The sequence below is a fragment of the Dromiciops gliroides genome, chromosome 1 (assembly GCF_019393635.1).
Source record: "Dromiciops gliroides isolate mDroGli1 chromosome 1, mDroGli1.pri, whole genome shotgun sequence".
Classification (NCBI taxonomy): domain Eukaryota; kingdom Metazoa; phylum Chordata; class Mammalia; order Microbiotheria; family Microbiotheriidae; genus Dromiciops; species Dromiciops gliroides.
Window position 1 is genome coordinate 324,235,150 of NC_057861.1, and position 23,661 is coordinate 324,258,810.

The 23,661-nt window shown below is 36.7% G+C and overlaps 1 pseudogene; it reads left to right on the forward strand.

The window, feature by feature from the left end:
- Positions 1-11,247: 11,247 nt before the first annotated feature.
- Positions 11,248-23,661, forward strand: part of LOC122748795 — a 69,791-nt pseudogene continuing 57,377 nt past the window's right edge.

The window sequence follows — 23,661 nt, forward strand, 5'->3', positions numbered from 1 at the left end:
ATCTTTTAGATTCTTTCCCTATGTCTTGTGTTGTCCTGACATTGGGCTTGGTAGGTTCCTTCTGAATAGTGGTGTTTTCATTGCCCCTTCCCTTGATTCAAGGGTTTTTATAGGCAAGCCCATTGTATGGATAACTGACTAAATTTGATACAAGGCTATTGGAAAAAAACAGTGGGTAAGCTGTTACATTTTCACATTCCCACCAATAAAAGGAGGTAGCCTTGCTTTCAGTCTTCCAGAAATAATTTGTTATTATTTTTCTCTGCCTTGTACTTGCCCCACTTCAGGACATCACATGAAAGTGTTTAGCTCTCCTGTTCATATCAAGCTATTTTTTCAGGCATATGTCTTCTCAATCAAAAATCATTTTTGGAGTGCTAATTATCTTTAAGTGGCTGTTTGATTTGAATTTTCACACAAGTGTCCACATTTTGTGCTGCTTTATATATGGTTTCTAAAATCAAACTGTTTCAGGGGCAACTAGGTGGTGCAGTGGATAAGGCACTGGCCCTGGATTCAGGAGTACCTGAGTTCAAATCCAGCCTCAGACACTTGACACTTACTTGACCCAGGGAAAGTCACTTAACTCTCATGGCCCTGCTAAATAAATGAATAAAAAAACAAACAAACAAATAAATAAATAAATAAATGATCAAACTCTTTCAGAACTTCCTTCATAGTTTTGAATAGAGAGATTTTGTGTGTGTATGGGGCAGAGGGGGGGGGGCTACATAATTACACATTAAAAGACTACCAAGATAAAATAAGAAAAAGAAGACACTATTTTGACTAAGACCTAATTCTTGAGAATTGGCTTCTTCCCTCTGTCATATCTGGTACTGTCTCCCTGTCTCCAACGTCCCTGGGGCCCTAGACAAAATGACAGGGATTAGGTATATTAAAAAGTCTTCTTGTTTTGGGGTTTTTTTTCTTTGTTTTTTTTTGTTTGTTTGCAGGGCAATGAGGGTTAAGGGACTTTTCCAGGGTCACACAGATAGTGTCAAGTGTCTGAGGCAACATTTGAACTCAGTTCCCCTTGAATCCAGGGCAAGTGCTTTATCCACTGTGCCACCTAGCTGCCCCTTTAAAAAGCCTTCTTATGGAAATCTTCACTTCCCACTTCCTTTATTAAGAGAATTTCAGGTCTAAGTTATGGGAATATAAAATTTATATTATCCTTCTTGTTATTCCCTGTATTAATTTTTATTCAATAACCAAGGTTAAACATCTGAAAAAAATATACTTTTCTCCATGCCATTCTTCTTTTAAATGATGTTTGATGTGTTCATTTTGTTTTATGAATTGAGTCCATCCTTCTTATCCCTGATATTCAGAGTCCTTCATAATCTGGTGTGACATAGCCTTTACAACTCTCTCCTTTATATCCCACTAGTATCCACCCTCAGCTTTAGCCAAGTTGGCAAGAACAGGTTCTCAGAAACTTTTTAATAGTCTCTCCTCCAAATCTTTGTCCATGTAAGTTCTTCTAGCTGTAAGAGTCTCTCCCATACATTGTCACCACTTACCTAAATTACAGAAGCTGAAAAGTTTTGTCAAAAGAGCACTGGATTTGGCATTGAACAGCTTTAAATTTGCACTTTTTTCTGTTGTTTAATAGTTATTTAACCATAGAAAAATCAATTCAGCCTTCCTAACCTTCAGTTTGTTGTTCTGTCTTATGGGGAAATTGGTAATTCACTATTCATACCATTATGTTGTCATGAGCAAGAGATTTTCTATAGTACCACATGGGGGAGATATGTGGTTCAGTGGATAGAGTACAGGTCCTGAAGAAAGGAAGACTCCTCATTCGGAGTTCAAATCTGGCCTTATACTTTTAGTAGCTATGTGACTATGGACAAGTCACTTACCCTTGTTTGATTTAGATCCTCTTCTATAAATTTAATTGGAGAAGTAAATGACAAACCATTCTAGTATCTTTGCAGGCACCCCACAACCCCCTCAAAACAGTATTGTGAATAATAGGACAAAAGTGAAAAATGACTGACCAGGGCTAAGCTAAGATGGCAGAGAGTAACCAGGATGTGGTCTGAGATCTCCCAAGTTTCCCTCAAAAACAACATTAAATCAAAACTCAAAAGTATTCTGAAACTACAGTACCTACAAAAAGACAGAAACACACTCTTTCAACTTGAGATAATTTAGAAGACTTCAGAAGAGGTTGGTTTCACTCAGGCAAAAGGGGAGCACAGCCCAGTTCAGACACTGCAGCTCAGCACAGAGGGGGTCTAGGTTAGACAGCAGGAAGATCTTGGCCACAGCTGAACAACTGAGGCCCTTTGATCCTGGCTAAGCAAGCTCATAGTGCAACAGGCCAGTTGTGAGATCCACCAGCACCAGATGAGAGGGCAGGGTGACAGCTGGAGGGACACCCACAGGACAGGACCTACTGGGCCAGTTATCCAAAGCACCTGAAGCAAGAGCAGGGAGCAAGACCAGGGCAGGGAGAAATCCACATGCCAAAGAGAACTCAGAGTAGAAATCCAGTAACACAACGCCTATCCCCCAGCACAAGAAGCTTGAAACAGTGACGCTTTTGCCCTAGGAGCAGACATTACCTTTAAAATAATAAGTTGAAATATGAAACAAAAAAGATCTCTTATCATTGAGAGCTTCTGTGTTGACAGGGAAGTGCTAAACACAAACTCAGATGAGGACAATACTCTCAAATTGCTTACATGTGAATCCTCAAAAGGGAAGATGAATTGGTCTCAAGACCAAAAAGACTTCTTGAAAGACCTTCAAAAATTATTTTAAAAATCAGTTGAGAGAGATAGAAGAAAAAATGGAGAGAGAAATGAAAGCAACATAAGAAAATTATGAAAAAAGAATTGCTAGCTTGGAAAAGAAAGCACAAAGAATCAAAAGCTTGGAAAAAGAAGCACAAAGATTGACTGAGGAAAACAACTCCTTTAAAAATTCATTTGACCAAATGGAAAAGGAGGTACAAAAGCTTAATGAAGAAAACAATGCCTTAAAAATTAAAATTGAGCAGGTGGAAGGTAATGACTCCCTGAGACACAAAGAATCAGTCAAACAAAATAAAAAGAATGAAAAAGTAAAAGAAAATGTGAAATACCTGTTTGGAAAGACAACTGACCTGGAAAATAGATCCAGGAGAGAAAATTTGAGAATTATTGGACTACCTGAAATCCATGATCAGAAAAAAGAGTCCAGACACCATATTCCAGGAAATTATCAAGGAGAACTGTCCTGATATTATAGAATCAGAGTACAAAACTGTCATGGAAAGAATCCTCCAATCACCTCCTGAAAGAGACCCCAAAAGGAAAACTCCAAGGAATATTGTATGCTATTTCCAAAATTATCAGGTGAAGGAGAAAATACTACAAGCAGCCAGAGGGAAGCAATTTAAATATCATGGAGCCACAGTCAGTATTGCCCAGGACCTGGCAACTTCAACATTAAAGGAGCACAAGCCTTGGAATAAAATATTCCAGAAGTCGAAGGAGCTTGGATTACAACGAATAATCAAGTACCAAGCAAAATTGATCATTCTATTTAAGGGGAAAATATGGACATTCAATGAAATAGGGGACTATCAAGGTTTTCTGATAAAAAAACAGAACTGAACAGAAAAATTAATCTTCACATAAAAAACTCAAAAGAAGTTTAAAAAGGCAAACAGGGTGGTGAAAAGTTATTCAATAAGGTTAAACTGTTTACATTGCTACACAGGAAAATAATACTTATAACTCTTGGGAACTGTATATCTATTTGGGAAGACAGAAGTAATTTACACAGAGCATATGAATATAAATTGTCTTTGATGTGATATAAAGAAAATTAAGAGGTGAAAAAAAGGAGTTTATGAGGAGAAGAGGAAAGGGAAGGTAGAATGGTATGAATTACATCATATGTAGAGGTGCAAAAAACCTATTATAATAGAGGGAAAGAAGGGAAGGTTGAGCATTGTTTCAATCTTACTCACATTAGATTTGGTTCAAATGGGGAATAACATATATATATATATGTATATATATACACACACACACACACACACATATATATATATACATATAAACATACACACACATATACATATATACCCATATACACACACATACACATACACACACACACACACACACACACACACATATATATATATATATATATATATATATATATATATATTTGGATAAAGAAATTTAGCTTACTCTAGGAAAGTGAAAAGGTGAACAGAAAGGGTGGGGAACTGAAAGAATGTATGGCAGAAGCAGGGGAGAAAAGGTTCAGATAAGTGAGGGGGCTGATAAATGGTAGGGTAGATTGGAGGAGGCACTGGTAAGAAGCAAAACATTGGTGAGGAGGAATAGGGTGAAACAAGGGGGAAAATTTTAAAAGGGAGAAAATAGAATGGAGGGAAATGTCTAGTTAGTAATAATAACTGTAAATGTGAATGGGATGAATTTTCCCATAAAAGAGAAGTGAATAGCAGAGTGGATTAAAAAACAGAATCCTATAATATCTTGTTTACAAGAAACACATTTGAAGCAGAGAGATACACACAGAGTAAAGGTAAAAGGTTGGAGCAGAATATATTATGCTTCAGATGAAGTCAGAAAAGCAAGAGTGGGGCAGCTATGTGGTACAGTGGGTAGAGCAGCAGCCCTGGAGTCAGGAGGACCTGAGTTCAAATCCACCTCAGACACTTAACACCTCCTAAGCTGTGTGACCCTGGAAAAGTCACTTAACCCTCATTGCCCTGAGAAAAAAAAGGAGGGGTAGCAATCCTTATCTCAGAAAAAGCAAAGGCAAGAATAGATCTCATTAAAAGAGATAAAGAAGGCAACTAAATCTTGCTAAAAGGTACCATAGAAATATGAAGTAATATACAAGACTAAACATGGTATGCGCTAAATGGTATAGCATCCAGATTCTTAGAGGAAAAGTTAAATGAGTTACAAGAGGAAATAGACAACAAAACAATACTAGTAGGGGATCTGAATCTTCCCCTCTCAGAATTAGATAAATCTAGCCACAAAATAAATAGAAAGAAGTAAAAGAGGTGAAATAGAATGTCAGAAAAAATAAGACATGATAGATGACTGGAGAAAATTGAATGGGGGATATAAAGGAAAATACCTCTTTACTCTCAGTGGTACATGGCACATATTCAAAAATTGATTAGTGCCCAAACACCTCATAGTCAGGATGTAGAAAGGCTGCGAAAGAGTAATTACATCTTTCTCAGATCATGAGGCAATAAAAGTTACATGCAATAAAGATCCATGGAAAGGTAGAATGAAAATTAATTGGAAGGGGCAGCTAGGGTGGTGCAGTAGATAGAGCAACTGGCCCTGGATTCAGGAGAACTGAGTTCAAATCCGGCCTCAGGACACTTAACACTTACTAGCTGTGTGGATCCTGGGCAAGTCATTTAACCCCAATTGCCTCACTAAAAAAAAACAAAACAAAACAAAAAACGACAACAACACAAAAGAATATTAATTGGAAACAAAATAATTTCATTCTAAAGAAAGAGTGGGTCAAAAACCAAATCCTGGAATCAATCAATACCTTCATCCAGAGAATGACAATAAGGAGACATACACCAAAACCCATGGGAGTGAGCCAAAGCAGTGCTTAGGGGAAATTTTATATCTTTCAATTCTTACATAATAAAAATAGAAAGAGGAGATCAATGAATTGGGGTATGCAACTTAAAAGCTAGAAAAAGTACAAATTAGAAATCCCCCAATTAAATACTAAATTATAAATCCTGAATGAAAGGAGAAATTATAAATTGAAAGCAAGAAAAACTATAGAATTAATCAAGAAAACTCAGAGCTGGTTTTATGAAAAAGCCAATAAAATAGAATAAAACCACTAGTTTATTTTGATTAGAAAAAAGAAAGAAGAAAACCAAATAACCAGATTCAAATGAAAGGGGGTGATTTCAACTACCAATGAAGTGGAAATTAAAAGCAATAAGTTAGGAACTTATTTTGGCCAACTGTATGCAAATAAATCTGACAATCTAATGAAATGGATAAATATTATAAAAAATATAAATTGCCCAGGGTTAACTGAAGAGAATTAAAATCCTTAAATAAGCCCATATTAAAAAAAAGAAATTGAATAAGCCATTAATGAATTCCTAAGAAAAAATCTACAGTGCCAGATGGGTTTTACAAGTGAATTCTACTAAACATTTAAAGAATAGTTAATGCCAATATTATACAAATTATTTGGGAAAATATGTGAAGAAGGAGTTCTAACAAATTCCTTTATGGGACAAAATATGGTGGTTGATTACCAAAACCAGGCCAAGGCAAAAGGGAGAAAGAAAACTATCAACCAATTTCCCTAATGAATAATGATGCAAAAATCTTAAATAAGATATTAGCAAGGAGATTACAGCAAGTGATCACCAGGATACTACACTATGACCAGGTGGGTTTTATGCCAGGAATGGATGGCTGGTTCAACATTAGGAAAATCTATTAACTAATCAATCAACATCAACAAGAAAAACTAAACCAAATCATGTGATTATCTCAATAGATGCAGAGAAAGCTTTTGACAAAATATATCATCCATTCCAATAAAACCACTAGAGAGCATAGGAAGAGGTGGAGTTTTCCTTAAAATAATAGCAATAACTACCTAAAATCATCAGCAAGCATTATATGTAATGGAGATAAATTAGTAGACTACCCAATAAGATAAGGGGTGAAACAGGGATGACCATTTATCAACCACTATTATTTAATATTTTACTAGAAATGTTAACTTTACCAATCAGAGAAGAAAAAGGAATTAAATGAATTAGAACAGGCAAGGAGGAAACAAAACTATCACTCTTTGCAGATGATATTGTGTAATTTAAGATTCTAAATGTGGGTTCTAATCTGTTCCCCCAGTTTTAGGGGAAACTGACTAAAATCACTGATAAAATGAATTTAGGTTTTTAAGGGGTTTAATGAAAGATAGAAAGAGAAAGATTGAGAACAGTATTCCAACAGCCTGGCATTCCTATCTTTCCTCAAAATTTCCTTTGAAGTCCTCTGCTGCCACCACCACCATCAAGTCAGGAACCAAAAGAGACAGAGCTCTCCACGCAGGCCTTCTTTCCTCCTTCTGTCCCCTCCAGAAAATAGGAGGCCTCCTCAAGTTGATTGGCTGGTAGCCTTGATAGCAGCACTCTGATCAAACGTCACTTCCTGACACCAAAGAAAACCACATGGCCTTGCCCTCTGAGGCATTCTCCTCATGGTGGAGCTTTCCTATAGTAAGTCTCCAATAGGTGGCATCATTCCAATCATTACAGTCCCCCCCTTTTGTTTCATTTGAAAAATGATGTGTTTGCTCATGAAACAACCCCAAAATAATATCCTATGCTAGCTAACAATATTTAAATAACAATATAGAAAAGGGAGAGAGGAAAGTTTTGTCCGAGGGGCAGAAAGTTGTTGAAATGGCCTGGACTCACTTAGAAGAGACAGAGCAAGTTCCATCAGCCAGAATAAATCCTAAATATTTCCACCTGGGGCAAATACCATTGTACCTTTGACTTGGCACCTTGTGGCCTCTCTTGTGCAGCTCTAGTAGTAAGTGACGGCTATCTTACTGACAAATTTCAGCATTAGGGAGGCTAAAAGTAAGTCTTCACATATTGTACTAGTGTGGAAGCCTTTAAAGGTAATGGAGGCCAGATCCTGTTGTAAAATTTGGGAAGAATAATGTGGGACTGTCTACAAATCCTTGTGGGAGTCTAGTCCCAGGTCCACTGTGTATTTTTCCAGGTGAAAGCAAATAAATATTGGAAGGTCCTCATGTACTGGTATGGGAGAAAAAGGCAGAACAGAGGTCTACCACTGTGAAGCATGTAGCCTCACATGGAATGGAAGACACTATCATTGCCAGATTTGGGACTTTAGAGTGTCTAGGAATAAACATGATTGTTAATCACTCTAAGATCTTGCACAAAACAATAAACAGTTTTACAATCTGGCCCAGGCTTGGGTTTTTTAACTGGCAAAATGGGAGTATTGAATGGAGAGTAATGATATGGAACATAATGCCCTGCATTTTCAATGCCTCAATTATAGGGGGTGATCCCTTCTATGGCGTTCTTTAGACAATGGATATTGTGGAATGGATGGTGCTGGGCCACCTTTGGTCTTAATGATAACAGGTACAAGCAGATTTTAAGGAGACCTACGTCAGTAGAGGAGGAAGCCCATAGGGACTCATGAATATCAGAAGGGATTTTCAAATGTGTTCTCAATTATTCCCTGACTGTCTGAAATCAAAATTGGCAGTAAGTGGACTGTTCCTCTGGCACCTCCAGGGAAAATGCTACCATCTGGAGAACAAGATAGATTGCTCTGAGTTTACAAAGGAGGTCACGGCCTAATAGGGTTTGCAGGAGAGGTCAGCATAAGTAGAATGAATATTTCTACTGTTAATGGACCCAGATTCACCTCACCCTGTGAGTGGGTTAATTTTGCAACGGAACTAGGCTTTTCTGAAACACCCACTACATTTAGAGATCCAATAGGTGTACATGCAGGGTCAGGTTTTCGCACTAGGACTGATCTGGAGACGCCTGTATTGTTTCAAGTAGTTTTTTAGTTGATTCTTTAGGATTCTCTAAGTATACCATCATATTATAATGATTGGAATGATGCAATTAAATTAAAAAAAAAATTTGTACAAACAGAAGCAATGCATCCAAAATTAGAAGGGAGGCAGAAAGCTGGGAAATAATTTTTATGGCCAGTACTTCTGATAAAGGCCTCATTTCTAAAATATATAGGGAACTAAATCAAATTTATAAGAATCCAAATCATTTCCCAATTGAGAAATGGTCAAAGGATATGAACAGGCAGTTTTCTGATGAAGAAATCAAAGCTATCTATTGCCATATGAAAAAATGTTCTAAATCACTACTTATTAGAGAAATGCAAATTAAAACAATTCTGAAGTACCACCTGAGACATATCATATCAGCTAATATCACACAAAAGGAAAATACTAAATGTTGGAGAAGCTTTTTTTTTTTTTAGGGAGGCAATTGGGGTTAAGTGACTTGCCGAGGGTCACACAGCTAGTAAGTGTTAAGTGTCTGAGGCCTGGATTTGAACTCAGGTACTCCTGACTCCAGGGCTGGTGCTCTATCCACTGTGCCACCTAGCTGCCCCCGAAAAAGCTTCTCTTAAAAAAATCAGAACACTGATGCATTGTTGGTGGAGCTGTGAACTCATTCAACTATTCTGGAGAGCAATTCGGAACTATGGCTAAAGGGCTATAAAGATCCTGAATACCCTTTGAAACCACTATACCACTATTGGGTCTTTTTCCCAAAGAGATCATAAAAAACTGAAAAAGGACCCATATGTACAAAAATATTTATAGCTGCTCTTTTTGTGGTGGCAAGGAATTGGAAATTGAGGGAATGCCCATCAACTGGGGAATGGCTGAAGTAGTTGTGGTATATGAATATAATGGAATACTATTTTGTGGTAAGAAAGATGAGCAGGCTGATTTCAGAGAAACCTGGAAGGACTTGAATGAACTGATCCTGAGTGTGATGAACAGAACCAGGAGAACATTGTGCACAGTATCATCGATTAACATTATAAATCTTTTAAGACCTAGCTCAAGTGCCACCTTTTTTGTGAAGACCTTTCTTAGTTCCATGGTTCAAATTACTCCTTCTTCCAAATGCCTTTAGAACTTTTTCTGTCCCATTCATTTGATACAACATCAAGGTATTATTTATAATTTTAAATGAAAATTAATATATAATGGTTTTATATATATACATATACATATATACATATGTGTATATGTATATGTATATATAGTAGGGGCCAAAATTTAATATTTGGAGCATTAATTGGGTGACTCATTGAAATATTGGGGTCCTGGAAATAATGAGGGACCTCTAGATTCAAAGCTCCCTCCACTCTGAACTGCCCTTTTAGCTATTTCTCCCAGGCCAATAAGAAAGTAGCCTTACAGCTTCTTTTCCACAAAAGAATCAGATTTTATTATTTGGGAATTAATTTAAAAAAGGTGAAATTAATAAAAATCAAAGATAAGGAAATAAGGGAAAAGAAATACAAATAAATTGTCTTAACTCTAAACTAAGTCTATGCAATCCCCAGATCATTTCCAATTAAGCTAATTCAAAGGAATGCAGGGTTTTTAAAATTCACCACACCTGGGATATCTGCTAGTTTTTCCACATCACTGAGAAGACCAAGGTGCCACCAGGCGAGTGTGAGAACGTTCTGCAAGTCACTCTTCTCCCCTCAGAGAGTGTTCAATCTCCCTCCCCCAAAAAGGGAGGTCCTTCAAAACTGCCTATGGAGAGTTCTCCTTCTGACCTCAGTAGCATATGTAACTTCAGGGTGGGCCAGGTGTGGCCACTCCCAAATGAATCAGCTAAAACTCCAATAATTTTTACAACTATATATATATATCTATATATATCTATATATATAATATATTATATATACACATACATATACATACATATATGTATGCGTATATATATATGCATATATGTGTAAATATATGTGTGTCTATATATTTATATAAACACATGTAGGTATATGCATCTTTGTATTACAATGTTTGTGTTATTTACCTACCTAAATCATAAATTCCTTGAAGGTAGCACCCAGGTCTCATTAATCTTTATATACCTTGCAGAAATTTGGACATTACCTTGACTATAACACTTTTCATGTAAACAGGAAAATATCTCCTGCAACATTTATTCAACAAAGACTTTAAGAATCCGGAAAAGGAACTTTGATATAATTAAGTATGAAACAGAGAGCCAATGTTTACCTTTGAGCAAGAGAATAATAGGATAAAAAGAGACTTTTTATAGGTGAATCAATCAACTAATATAGCTTCAAGGGACCACAGATATGAACTACTCTAACGTTCATTTTAAAAGTGAAGATTCTGAAACTCAGAGAGGTTAGAAACTTGCCCAGAGACATGTAGGTAGTAAGTGGGCAAACAAGAACCTAAAACCGCTTCCAATAAACATTGCAATATTCTTTGTATTGTGGCATGGTTCTAGTGAACATGTACAAGAGATGTGCAATACAGAGCGACTAAATTTCTCACTCTAAGGTGTATAACGAAGATGAACATTGGACAGTCTTCTTCAGATGTTCCTCTTGTCCCCCACATGAGTTACTCTATGTGCATGACTTTTCCTTCCTATGGAGAATGTATGTTTTTTCTGGAAAATATGTTATTCAGCCAGGAAATCTGGAGAAAGAGTTGGATCTCCCAGTAGAAGTATGTCCAGAAATTTCAACCAGAGAAAGAACTGTGGACTCAGTCAGCAGCAAGTCTTACAAACACAGGAATGATGGACATACAGTAGGTACCTCTAGTTTCCTGTGCTGAAAGAAATCCTAAGGTAGAAGCCTCTATAAAGGGAAATAAGTGATGCTATTTTATGCCTAAACATGTCCAGTCAACCCACAACATACAGAGAGATCAAGAGGTATGTACTTAGGAAGAAAATGAAATACCAAGAGAGCATTCACCATGCCTCTCCCAGATGACACAATCGTATAAACTACAAAATCTTCCAAACCCACAGAATTAACTCTCAAGACAACAGTGATAAAGTCTGAGGCTTGAGACAAAGCCCTTCCCTCATCACCTGGAACAGAGATCAACACAACCCTAAAAAGGATCAAATAAGTGGTACAGGTGGAAAATAGGCAAAATGCAACAAATGGAAAATAATGAAAATACAATAAATATCTTTGTAAAAGAGGGACAAAATACTGAAGAAAATAGAACCTTAAAAAAAAAAATTGCTGAGTGGGAAAAAAAATGTAAATGACCTAATTTAAAAAATTTCTAGGAGGCAGCTAGGTGGCGCAGTGGATAAAGCACAAGCCTTGGATTCAGGAAGACCTGAGTTGTAATCTGGCCTCAGACACTTGACACTTACTAGCTGTTAAGGGCTAAAATTCTAGCTAGTCTGTCTAAAATATCTAATGAGTGGTCGCCAATAAATTATAAGCTTTAGCAAGAGTTAGGCTTTTAAGCATTTATTAAGGAGAATAAGAATTTGGTAAAGAGAGAGAGAAAGGCCTAGATTCCTATCTATTAAAGGGAGAGCACATTTCTAGCTCCCTTCTCCACCAGAGTCCCCAGGAAAGAGAATGAAAGCGAGCGCCAGTCTCTTCCTTCCTCCTCCCACTAGCCCGCGTCACTTCCTGACGCCAAAGAAAAGACTCCTAGTCTTGCCCTCAAAGACCTTCACTTCATGGGCAGAACTCTTCTACAGTAAGTCTCCAGCAGGTGGCATTATTCCAATCGTTACATAGCTGTGTGACCCTGAGCAAGTTACTTAACCCCTGTGGCCCCGCAAAAAAATAAAATAAAATAAAAGACACTAGAAAACATATTTTAAGAAATAATAAAGAAAACTGCTTCATATTCAAGAACCAGAAGGTAATAAAAAAATTAAAAGAATCTACCAATCACCACTTGAAAGAGATCCCAAAATGAAAACTCCCAGGAAAATTATAGTCAAATTCCAGTGTTCATAAATGAAAGAGAAAATACTTCAACCAGGAAGAAAGAAAGCTTTCAAATATTTTGGAGCCACAGTCAGGATCACACAAGATTTTGCAGGTACTAAGTAAAGGTGAAGGCTTGACATATGATGTTCCAGGAGCCATAAGAGCTGGGATTGCAACCAAGAATAAGCTAAACAAAACAAGACAAAATAAAACAAAAAACTAAGTATAAATCCTTCAAGTGAATAAAATGGATACAATAAAATAGTGGACTTTCAAGCATTCCTGAAGGAAAGATGAGAACTGATTAGATAATTTAATTTTCAAATAGCAAATTTAAGAGAATCATGAAAGAGAATTCATAATGGACCCAATAAGGATAAACTATGTGAGAATATGATACATATAACTTCTAAAACTTGATCATTATCAGGGCAGTTAAAATGATTACACATAGAACAAATATACATCTGTTAGGATAATATCATTTTTCCTAAATGGATAATATAGAAATAGGTATGATCTGGGAGAAAGGGTAAGGCTGAAGAATGGTGAAAAATATCTGATATAAAAGATTTAAACTAGGAAGAACATTTACAGTGGAGGTAAAAATGGTAGGGGTGGAAAACTTGGTTAGTTGTTGTCCTTCATTCTTGAATAGGACCAAAATGACACCACTATTGTGGAGTCAAGTAGAGTGTGTCTCACTGTGGCTGATCAGCCTAATACCAGCTCAGAAGTCTCTACTATAGGTCATTCACAAATAATCCACATGAACATTTGAAATGGAGATATCTCAAACTTTATGCATCTCATATATCTTTTGAGTTACTGAAATTCTAATTCACTCATACAGCACAGTACCTTCATTGCCGTTGGAATAATATGTTGGGTGGTCCTTTGCCAGTGGCACAAAATTGATTTCAAAGTTCTTTAGAGAGACCTTGAGGGTGTACTTTTATGGATTCTTCTGATATCCATGTGAGTGGGTGCCTTTTGTGAGTTCCCAGTGAAATAGTATTTTTGGTAAATGTGCATTTGACATTCAAACAATTTAGCTAGCCCATTGGAGTTGTGATCTTTGCAGCAGATTTTGAATGTCTGGCAATTTAGCTCAAGAAAACACCCTTCTGTCTTTTACATTATCTTGTCATATGATCTTTAGAACCATTCTAAGGCAATTTAAATGGAAGCAAATTAGTTTCCTGGCAGGGTGCTGGTATACATTTCAGGTTTCACTTCTCTCCTACAGTTTCTTTGGAGCCTTCCTAACCCTGGCATTGCATGAGTCAACTGTACCATGTGTGTATACATCCCTGGGAAGCATACTGCCAAGGTAACTGCATTTATACAGAATATTCAAAATTTCTCTATTTCCTGCAACCAATGTTTACACATAGGGATGATATGGTGTTGGCTAGTGGAAAACCTGAATTTTCTTTGAGTTAATTGTTAGTCAAAAATTATCAGAAGTAGCAAAGAATTTATCTATACTTTGTTGCTTCTTAGATTCAGAGACTTCAATGAGTGTGAAATCATCTGCAAACAAATATCATTGGGGGCAGCTAGGTAGTGCAGTGGATAAAAGCACCGGCCCTAGATTTAGGAAGACCTGAGTTCAAATCTGGCCTCAGACACTTGACACTTACTAGCTGTGTGACCCTAGGCAAGTCACTTAACCCCTGTTGCCCTGAAAAAAAATATCATGTACCAACTATCCCTTCAATTTAATGTTGGCTTTTAGTCCTTTCAAGTTACTTATCCATTAGTGCAGTAGCTGAGGGCATTTTCATCCTTCTTGAAGGTATCTGACAACATTGCTGAATACATCATGCTAAAAACATGGGAGAAAGCACATGACTTTGCTTCACTTCTTTGTTGACTTGGAAAGTGAAAGAGCAGCATCCATTATGAAGAATTTGTGCTTGTATGCCATCGTGAAGTTGATTTACAATACCAATTAACTTTTTTTGGCAACCAAATCTTGCCATAATTTTCATAAGTTTTCATGACTGACTGTATCAAAGGCCTTAGTCAGAGCAATGTACATTGTATACAAACCTGTTTTGCTTCAGGAATTTCTCCTGAAATTTTTTGGGTAACAAATACCACATTGACCTTTTTCAGCCCTTTCTGAAGCAACAATGATGTTCACATAGATGACCACCTTCGAACTGAAGGATCAACCTATTAAGGAGGACATTGGAAAGAATCTTGCCAGTAATGACTAAGAGAAAGTCTCCCTCCCTCAGTGATTGTCACAGTACAATCTCCTTTATTTTTATAGAGATGGAGAACGAAGACATCTTTGAACTCCTGGGGGATAAGGTCCTCTTGCCATGTAACCAGGAAAAATTTCAATTTTTGCATAAGCAGTAGATCCCCACCTTGCAAATATCAGTTGCAATAGAATTGACACCAGGTGCTTTACCACATGAGAGGAGCCTAATGACACTGAAAATAACTTTTATGGTTGCCAATTTGGCTAGAGGAATTGATTTCCAAATGATGTATATGGTCAATGTCTTCAGCTTTTAATTATGATGTTCTACGGAGAACACTATGGAAGTGTTCAGCCCATTTCTGTAAGATCATGTCCTTATCACTAATCAATGAGATGCAGTATTGGTCTTTGGTCCATAACTAGAACTGTGAACATCATAAAAATGCTTTGCATTGTTAATGTAAGTGTAAAATTATATTTTATCTGCCTTTGTAATGAACCAAGTATCATGCATCTCTCTTAGCTTTGGTTGTACTCTACTTTTGATGGAAATAAATGCTACCATCTTAGAGAAGATGAACTATCTTGCTGATAAATACTGTGGAGTTCTCTTTTTTTTCATTTAGCAGCTTAAGAATTTTCCCCATCATTTTCATCAAACAAATCTTGATGTTTGCAAGTATTCTGGCCTAGATAAGGAAATTCAGTGCTATACATCAGATCCCTAAAAGCTGCCCATGCATTTTCTGCTCCATTATTGCCAACAATGTTTTGACTCAGCTTTCTCCTCAAATTAGCAACCAATTTTTTTCTGCTTGGAGAACAGCTCTAATCTTTTGACATGAATTCTTTTGGCAACTTATCTTGGCTTGAGACCACCATTTTTGTTGAATGGGAATATTTGCTTTGGAGAAGATAAGTCTATGAACAGTTCAGCACTCTGCACCACATTGGCTATCCCATTCAGTAGTAGATGTTTTGTAGTGATAGGACTCCAGACCTAGGACTCAGAAGACTATAATCACTTTGATTCATTATTGGCTTATGACATTTGACAAGTCCCTGCCTATCTATGGGCCTTCATTATTTACCTACAGAATGGGGGATTTGAATTATATTCTCTAAGTACTCTTCCAGCTCCAAAAATGTATGAATTATTGATTTATTTGTTTCCTTCTGCCTTTTCAGAAATGTCCAAAGTGAATGCATACAAAATAATGTTTTTCATTTCTTAATTTGGTACATTGGTATTAACACAATTGATTCAGATATATACTAGCAGTTGCTCTCTTGTACCAATAGTTTCCTACCTGGAGACAAAGATCACATATGACATCAAAATATTTCTCATAGCCTTAGTTGTTCCTAACCTGATGAAAGATACATTATCTCCTTATTCTTGTTGTAGCATATTCTGTAGGATCATAGGATCATAGTTTGAGAACTAGATGCCATTCTGAGGGCCATGCAGTCCAACTCCTTCACTTCAGAGATGAGGAAACTGATATCATAGGAGGTCATCTAATTTGTTACAAAAGCAGTTTTGTGGCCAACTCGTGATAGATCATTTCAAGGTCTTATTGGTATTATCAGCCATGGTTGGACACACTGTTCCTTGACTTCAACATCATGATGTCATTTTAATTCTCTTCAAGAATAAAGGATAACAACCAACCAACCAACAAAGACCATAACTGCCAAAGGGAGAATTAAAATCTCTTTCTCTGGATCTTCATAGCTAGTACTCTTTCAAGCATAACATTAATTACTTCTAAGTTCCTACCACCTTGATATTTACAAAATACTAAATTCATATAATGCACATGAATAGAGAGATTACATCTTGGATGTGCCTATATTATTTACTGTCAAACTTTTGACATAGAATTTAAGCTCCTTGAAGTCAGGGGCCATTTAATTTTCTCTTATTTGCTTTGTATATTCAGCATCTAGCATAGAACCTGGCATGGAGTAGATGACTGATAAATTATTTTTTTTTGCTGGGTAATGAGGGTTAAGTGACTTGCCCAGGGTCACACAGCTAGTAAGTGTCAAGTGTCTGAGGCCGGATTTGAACTCAGGTACTCCCGAATCCATGGCCAGTGCTTTATCCACTGCTCCAACTAGCTTCCCCTATAAATTCTTGCTGATTGATACTTTTAGATCCAAAAATAAGTTTATTAAAGTGATGAACTTTTACCTGTGTCTATTCTAGACACTGAGATTACCTAAAAATCCTCGATGACTAATGAGATGATTATATCTCAGTCAGTAGGGATTGCTTTGGCAAAGCTGAAAAATGGGAAAAGTTATTCATTGGTTCTTTTTCTCCAACCCCCTTCACTTTCAATTCTTTTACACACATTTTTCTCATAAGTCATACGTGCATAATCATGCAAAACATTTCCACATTAGTTAGGTTGTGAAAGAAAACAGACAAAAATATCTTTAGAAAAAGGAACTAGCAAAAACAGTATGCTTCAGTCTGTATTCAGATATTATTAGATCTTTCTCTGTAGATAGATTGCTTTTTTCATAAGTCCTTCAGAGTTGCCTTGGAATATTATATTAATGAAAATAACTGTCCCTCATAGCAGATTATCTTACTATATTGCTGTTATTTTGTATACAGTACTTTGCATCAGCTCAAGTAATTATTTCCAGGTTTTTTCTGATAACATCCAGCTCATCATTTTTTTTTATAGTAAAGTACATTTATATACTACTTTACAGAGATTTCCTTACCATAAACCCATGAGTTTGATTATTACAACAACAGTAATAGATAACATTTATATAGTGCCTTATAATGGACAAAGAATTTTCTTCACAATAGCTAAGCAAAGTAAGTACCATGTTTTGTCATCACCATGACTACCACCACCACCACCATCATCCTCAACATCCTCCTCATCATCATCATCATCTTACATTGCTCTTGCCTCTACTTAAATTTTTTTCAGTTACTATTGTTAACTGTTTCCCTCCATCTTATTCACTCGCCATGATATTTACTCTATTTTCTAACTTCTTTCACACTATCCCTCCTCAAAATTGTTTTGCTTCTGATTGTCCCCTCTCTCAATCTGCCCTCACTTCTTTCAACCCCCCCACCCTTTTCCCCTTCCTCTCCTATTTTCCTGCAGGGTAAGATAGATTCCTATACCAATTGAGGGTGTATGTTATTCCCTCTTCGAGCCAGTTCTGATGAGAGTAAGGCTCACTCATTCCCCTGCATCTCCCCCATTTCCCCCTCCATTCTAAAATCTTTTTCTTGCTTCTTTTTTGTAAGACACTTTAGCCCATTCTGCCTCTCCCTTTCCTTTTTTCCCATCACATTACTCTAACTCCTTTATTTTATTTTGTTAAAGATATCATCCCTTCATATTCAACTCACACATTTGCTTTCTGTCTAAATATACTCCATTCAGCTGCCCTAATAAAGAGAAAGTTCTTATTATGAGTTACAAGCATCATCATCCCATGTAGCAATGTAAACAGTTTAACCTTTTAATATCCCTTATGTTTTCTTTCCCTGTTTAACTTTTTTTAATTTTTCTCTAGGGTCTTGTATTTCTAAGTCAAATTGTCTTTTCAGGTCAGGTCCTTTCACTACAAATGCCTAAAAGTCCTTGCTTTCATTGAATTCCCATTTTCCCCCAAAAGATTATACACAATTTTGCTTGATAGATAATTCTTGGTTGTAATTCCAGTTGCTTTGCTCTCTAGATTATCATATTCCAGCACCTCTGATCCCTTAATATTGAGACTGCTATATCTTGTCTTATACTGACTTTGGCTCCACCATACTTGAATTGTTTCATTCTGGCTGCTTGCAATATTTTCTCCTTGATCTGGGACTTCTGGAATTTGGTTATAATATAACTGTGGGTTTTCATTTTGGAATCTCTTTCAGGAGGTGATCAGTGGATTCTTTCAATTTCTAATTTATCATCTGTTACTAGATTATCAGGGCAATTTTCAATGACAATTTCTTGGAAGATGATGGCTAAACTCTTTTTTTGATCATGGCTTTCAGGTAGTGCAATAATTTTCACGTTATCTCTCCTGGATCTCTTTTCCAGGTCAGTTTTTTTTTTTCCAAGGAGATATTTCACGTTGTCCTCTATTTTTAAATTATTTTTGTTTTGTTTTATGATGTCCTGATTTCTCATAAAGTGATTAGCTTCTATTTGCTCAATCCTAATTTTTGAGGAATTATTTTCTGCAGAGAGCTTTTGCATCTCATTTTCCATTTGGCTTTTCAAGTTGTTGACATTTTTTTAAAGACTTTGCTACATCACTCTCATTTATTGTTCCATTTTTTCCCCTACCTCTATTATCTTATCTTCAAAGTCCTTTTGAGCCCTTCCATGGCCTGAGACCAATTCATTTTATTTTTTCCAACACTTTGGATGTAGGAGCTTTGACTTTGCTATCTTCCTCTTAGGGTGTATTTTGGTCTTCCTTATCACCAAAGAAACTTTCTAGGGTCAGCATCGTTTTATTTCTTCTCATTTTATCAGCCTATTTCATTACTTTTAACTTCTTAAAGTGGGACACTGCTTCCAGGATGCACTTTCCCAAGTTTCAGGGCATTCCAGCTGGGATAATTTAAGGATAGGCCCATTCACTACTCCCCTGGCCTGTGCTCTGGTCTGCAAGTAACCACAGACCTGCTTGCCCTCTGACCTGGAAGAGAATCCTATTCCACTATGTCTATAATCTCTGGCATGCCTGAGCCACCCCCCAAACTGGGCTGCCACTTAATAGTGAGACCTGGTTCCTAGCTTGGGCAAAATAATGGAGTCCTGCCTGAGTACTATTAGAGACCCCTGCAATCACACCCCAGCCAACCACTTGAACCCTCAACTTCTGTGGGCTAAATTCCAGAAACAGTCTCAGTGGCAGCCTAGGCACTCCTCTGGAACACCCTGGCAGGGGCTGGATCTGCATGGTGATGCTGCGGGGTTGTGTTCCACTCTCACCCTGGCACAACAGATTGTTCCTGCCAACCTTCTAAGCCATCTTTGGCTGGAAAATTATCTCACCCCATCCTTTTGTGGGTTCTGCTGCTCCTATAATTGTATTATGGTATTATTTGAAGAAATTTGGAAGCATTTTGGGGGGGGGCGGTCCAGGAAGTCACTGCCTTTCTTCCACCATCTTGGCTCCACCTCTAGATCCAATATCTTTTTGAACTACCTACTTCTATCAGGTTTGGAAAAGCTTTAAGAAGGACCTCATTGATTTAGACTACAATTCTACATTCTGATTCCTGTCTTTTAGACTTAATATAAAATGCTTATCACTAAGCTCTGTAATGATTGGGATGATGCAACTTACTGGAGACTTACTATAGGAAAGCTCCACCATGAGGAGAATGCCTCAGAGGGCAAGGCCATGCGGCTTTTCCTTGGCATCAGGAAGTGACATTTGCTCATGGGTGCTGTCTATCAAGGCTACCAGCCAATCAACTTGAGGAGCCTCCTATTTTCTGGGAGGGGACAGGAAGGAGGAAGGAGGGCCTGCATGAAGAGCTCTGTGTCTTTTAGGTTTCTGACTTCATGGTGGTGGTGGTGGTGGTGGCAGAGGACTTCACAGGAAAATTGAGGAAAGATAGGAATGCCAGCCTGTTGGAATTCTGTTCTCAATCTTTCTCTTTCTATCTTTCAATAAGCCTTTTAAAAACTAAATTTGTTTTATCAGTGATTTTAGTCAGTTTCCCCCCAAAACTGGGGGAACAGATTAGAACCCATATTTAGAATCTTAAATTACACAGTTCTCTGTTTTTTAAATGTGCTTAATCCTTTAGACATTTTATTCCCTCTACCAGTACACTAAGATCTCCTGCATTCTAGTGATTATTATGACCATATACCAAATGAACTCAGGTTTTAAAATAACACCAATAAAAATAATCCCTATCAATAAAGTGTACCCTACTACTGTCATACTCTTTGCCTTCCACACTCTACCTTCTTGAAGGAATGAGACTTGGTATGATATATATTTTTTATTTTTTACCATCTTCACTGACAAGCCAGTATGAATCGCAGGCTAAGAAGTTAAGTAAATATCAGACCATTCTCTTTCAGGATAGATTTTGAAGGTCTTTGACTGAATGGTATTTAGCTAACATAATTTCTATTTAACCTGCAGAAATCTTTCTTTCCAAACAATAATAATGCAAAGAGGTGCACCTTTAAAAAGATTCAATGTTAAAAAGCATCAATACATAATAATATTTCGAGATTGTTGGTATCCTCAACATAAAATGTCATTAATATGTATTTATAATAATCTATAACATATGAATCCCATTCTATTATAGGCTAAGTTTTAAAAATTTTAATATGTACATACACTCACACATATACACACATATGTAATATACATACATGCACACATTTTGTATTGAGAAGAATATTAGATTTGAAATCAGGAAACATAGGTTTACATCCCAGCTATTTTACTACTTGTATAACCTTAAACAGTTTTACCTCCTCTATGGATTTGATTTCTCTCAATTGTAAAAGGAGGTGTTTAGATACAATGATCTCTATGAACCCTTTCAGGAATAAAGTCTGAATGCATTAATATACATACATATGTGTATATGTGTGTATACCTGTGTGTATATACATGTGTATAAAATATTTTTTTTCTCACTAAAAACTTAATAAGCCTAAGACTTTCACTTCTTAGGACCACAGAAAATAAACCAAGAATTCCATGTTAAAAAATCATAATAAAAAATTTTAAAAGCACTAACTCATATCTGGGGGTGTTTGTATGCTAGTAAGGAGTTACTGTACCTACTTCAGATAAGAAGCAAATATTAAAGAAGCAAATACTAAAAATAAACAATACCAGATTGTGGTTTGTTTCTTCCTCCCATAAATGTTGTCTGAATAGAAATACTGATATATTTCTCTAGGTGGCAGCAACATCCTAAGGACTTGATTTCAGGAGGATGAAAGTCCATATAATCAAGGAAAACACTAAGAAAAAATCAGGTTGACAGGCAATCTCTCTCTCTCTCTCTCTCTCTCTCTCTCTCTAATGACTTTGAGACACAGGACTGTCTTAACTTCATACAAGTTGATAGGATTTTTTTAATGTAACAATAAAAGTATAAGGAGTTAATAGTAACCAAATGAGTTCTTTTATCTAGGTTGGCCTGAGGTGGATGTGGATATGATAATAGTTTGATATGATATGATTTCAAAGTTGCAGGAAACGGCTCCATGTATAAAGCCTCACCCTCCCCAATGTCTGATACAAAAATTCCAATTAGGTTTGGATTACATCCCCTAAATGTTTCAACATTTTAAAAAGCAAATATCCCCTCCCTCAACCATAAACCTATTTCTGTAGTTGAAAAGAATAAAAAAAAAAATAACAGAGTTAGAAAGAGTTATAAAGATAATGGTCTGGTACAGCTAGGTCGTGCAGTGGATAAATCACCAGCCCTGGATTCAGGAGGACCTAAGTCCTCTTCAAGAAATCTTATCTCAGGGAAGCTAGGTGGTGCAGTGGATAGAGTACTGGCCCTGGAGTCAGGAGTACCTGAGTTCAAATCTGGACTCAGACACTTAACACTTACTAGCTGTGTGACCCTGGGCAAGTCATTTAACCCCAATTGCCTCACCAAAAAAAAAAAAAAAAAAAAAAAGAAATCTTATCTCTTATGACTCAATTAATTAATGCCTTTGTTACAACCAAATTGCAAAGTTCCTATTTCTAGAACATGTTTTACATTTGTCAATTTTCTCATCCTTACTTGCTTAGTTCCCTTTGCCTAGAAGTCTACCTTAATGTTGAGTTGTCTTTCAAATATTATAGTCTTCAATATCAAATCCAAGGACATATTTTTGAACTATATATACTCACCCACAGCCATACCGCTTCTGTAAAATATTGTATGCTTCAATTTGCTCTCCATATCTGAAGTGATTTGGAGAAGCAAGATAAGGGAGTTATAAGATTTTTCTCTTGTAACACATGCCAAGGTCTTGGGATTGGGAGAGCTTATTATGTGATCTGTTCCCTGAATCTCATGTTTAATTCCATCTTTTCTTCCAAGGATCCCATCACTACTGACAATAGGCTCTTCCTGACTAGGGACCAGAGATGAGACCTATGTCTAGTCCAGTCAGCTGAGTATTATAGGGGAATTGTTCTCATGACTGACATTTTTGTAATATGCAATTAATCCTTTTTTCTAGATCCTTAAAACTGGTACATGTCCAAAACAGGCAGTTTTGCTGAGGGTAGATTGACTGAGGCAGTGTGGCCAGTAATTCTTCATGGTGTATCCTTCCCTCAGCCAAATACAAAGCATTCATTGTCTTCCTATTCATATGAAAATTATTAATTTATCTCTTCTAATATGTCCTTTTTATTATTAACACTTTCTAGCCCTGTGTTATCTTCCCAAATAAACTGTAAGTTGTACACGGTCAGGAAGTATTTAGGAATCTTTATGTCTTACATATAATTTCTTTTTTCTTTTCTTTTCTCTTTTTTTGGTTGGGCAATGTGGGTTAAGTGACTTTCCCAAGGTCACACAGCTAGAAAGTGTCAAGTGTCTGAGGCCAGATTTGAACTCAGGTCCTTCTGAATCCAGGACCGGTGCCTTATCCACTGTGCCACTTAGCTTCCTCCCATATAATAAATTCAATATTTTTTTCACTTATTGATGATTAATGAACATTGAGTTTAATCTTTTCTATGTGTTTTTGTATATGAATTTTCTTTATGGGAAGAGAGAATATGGTATATAGTGAATCTGGAGAGCTGAGCTGGAAGACATGAATAACTTGATTCAACTCCCAGCACAGACACATACTTACTGTGTGACCCTAAGCA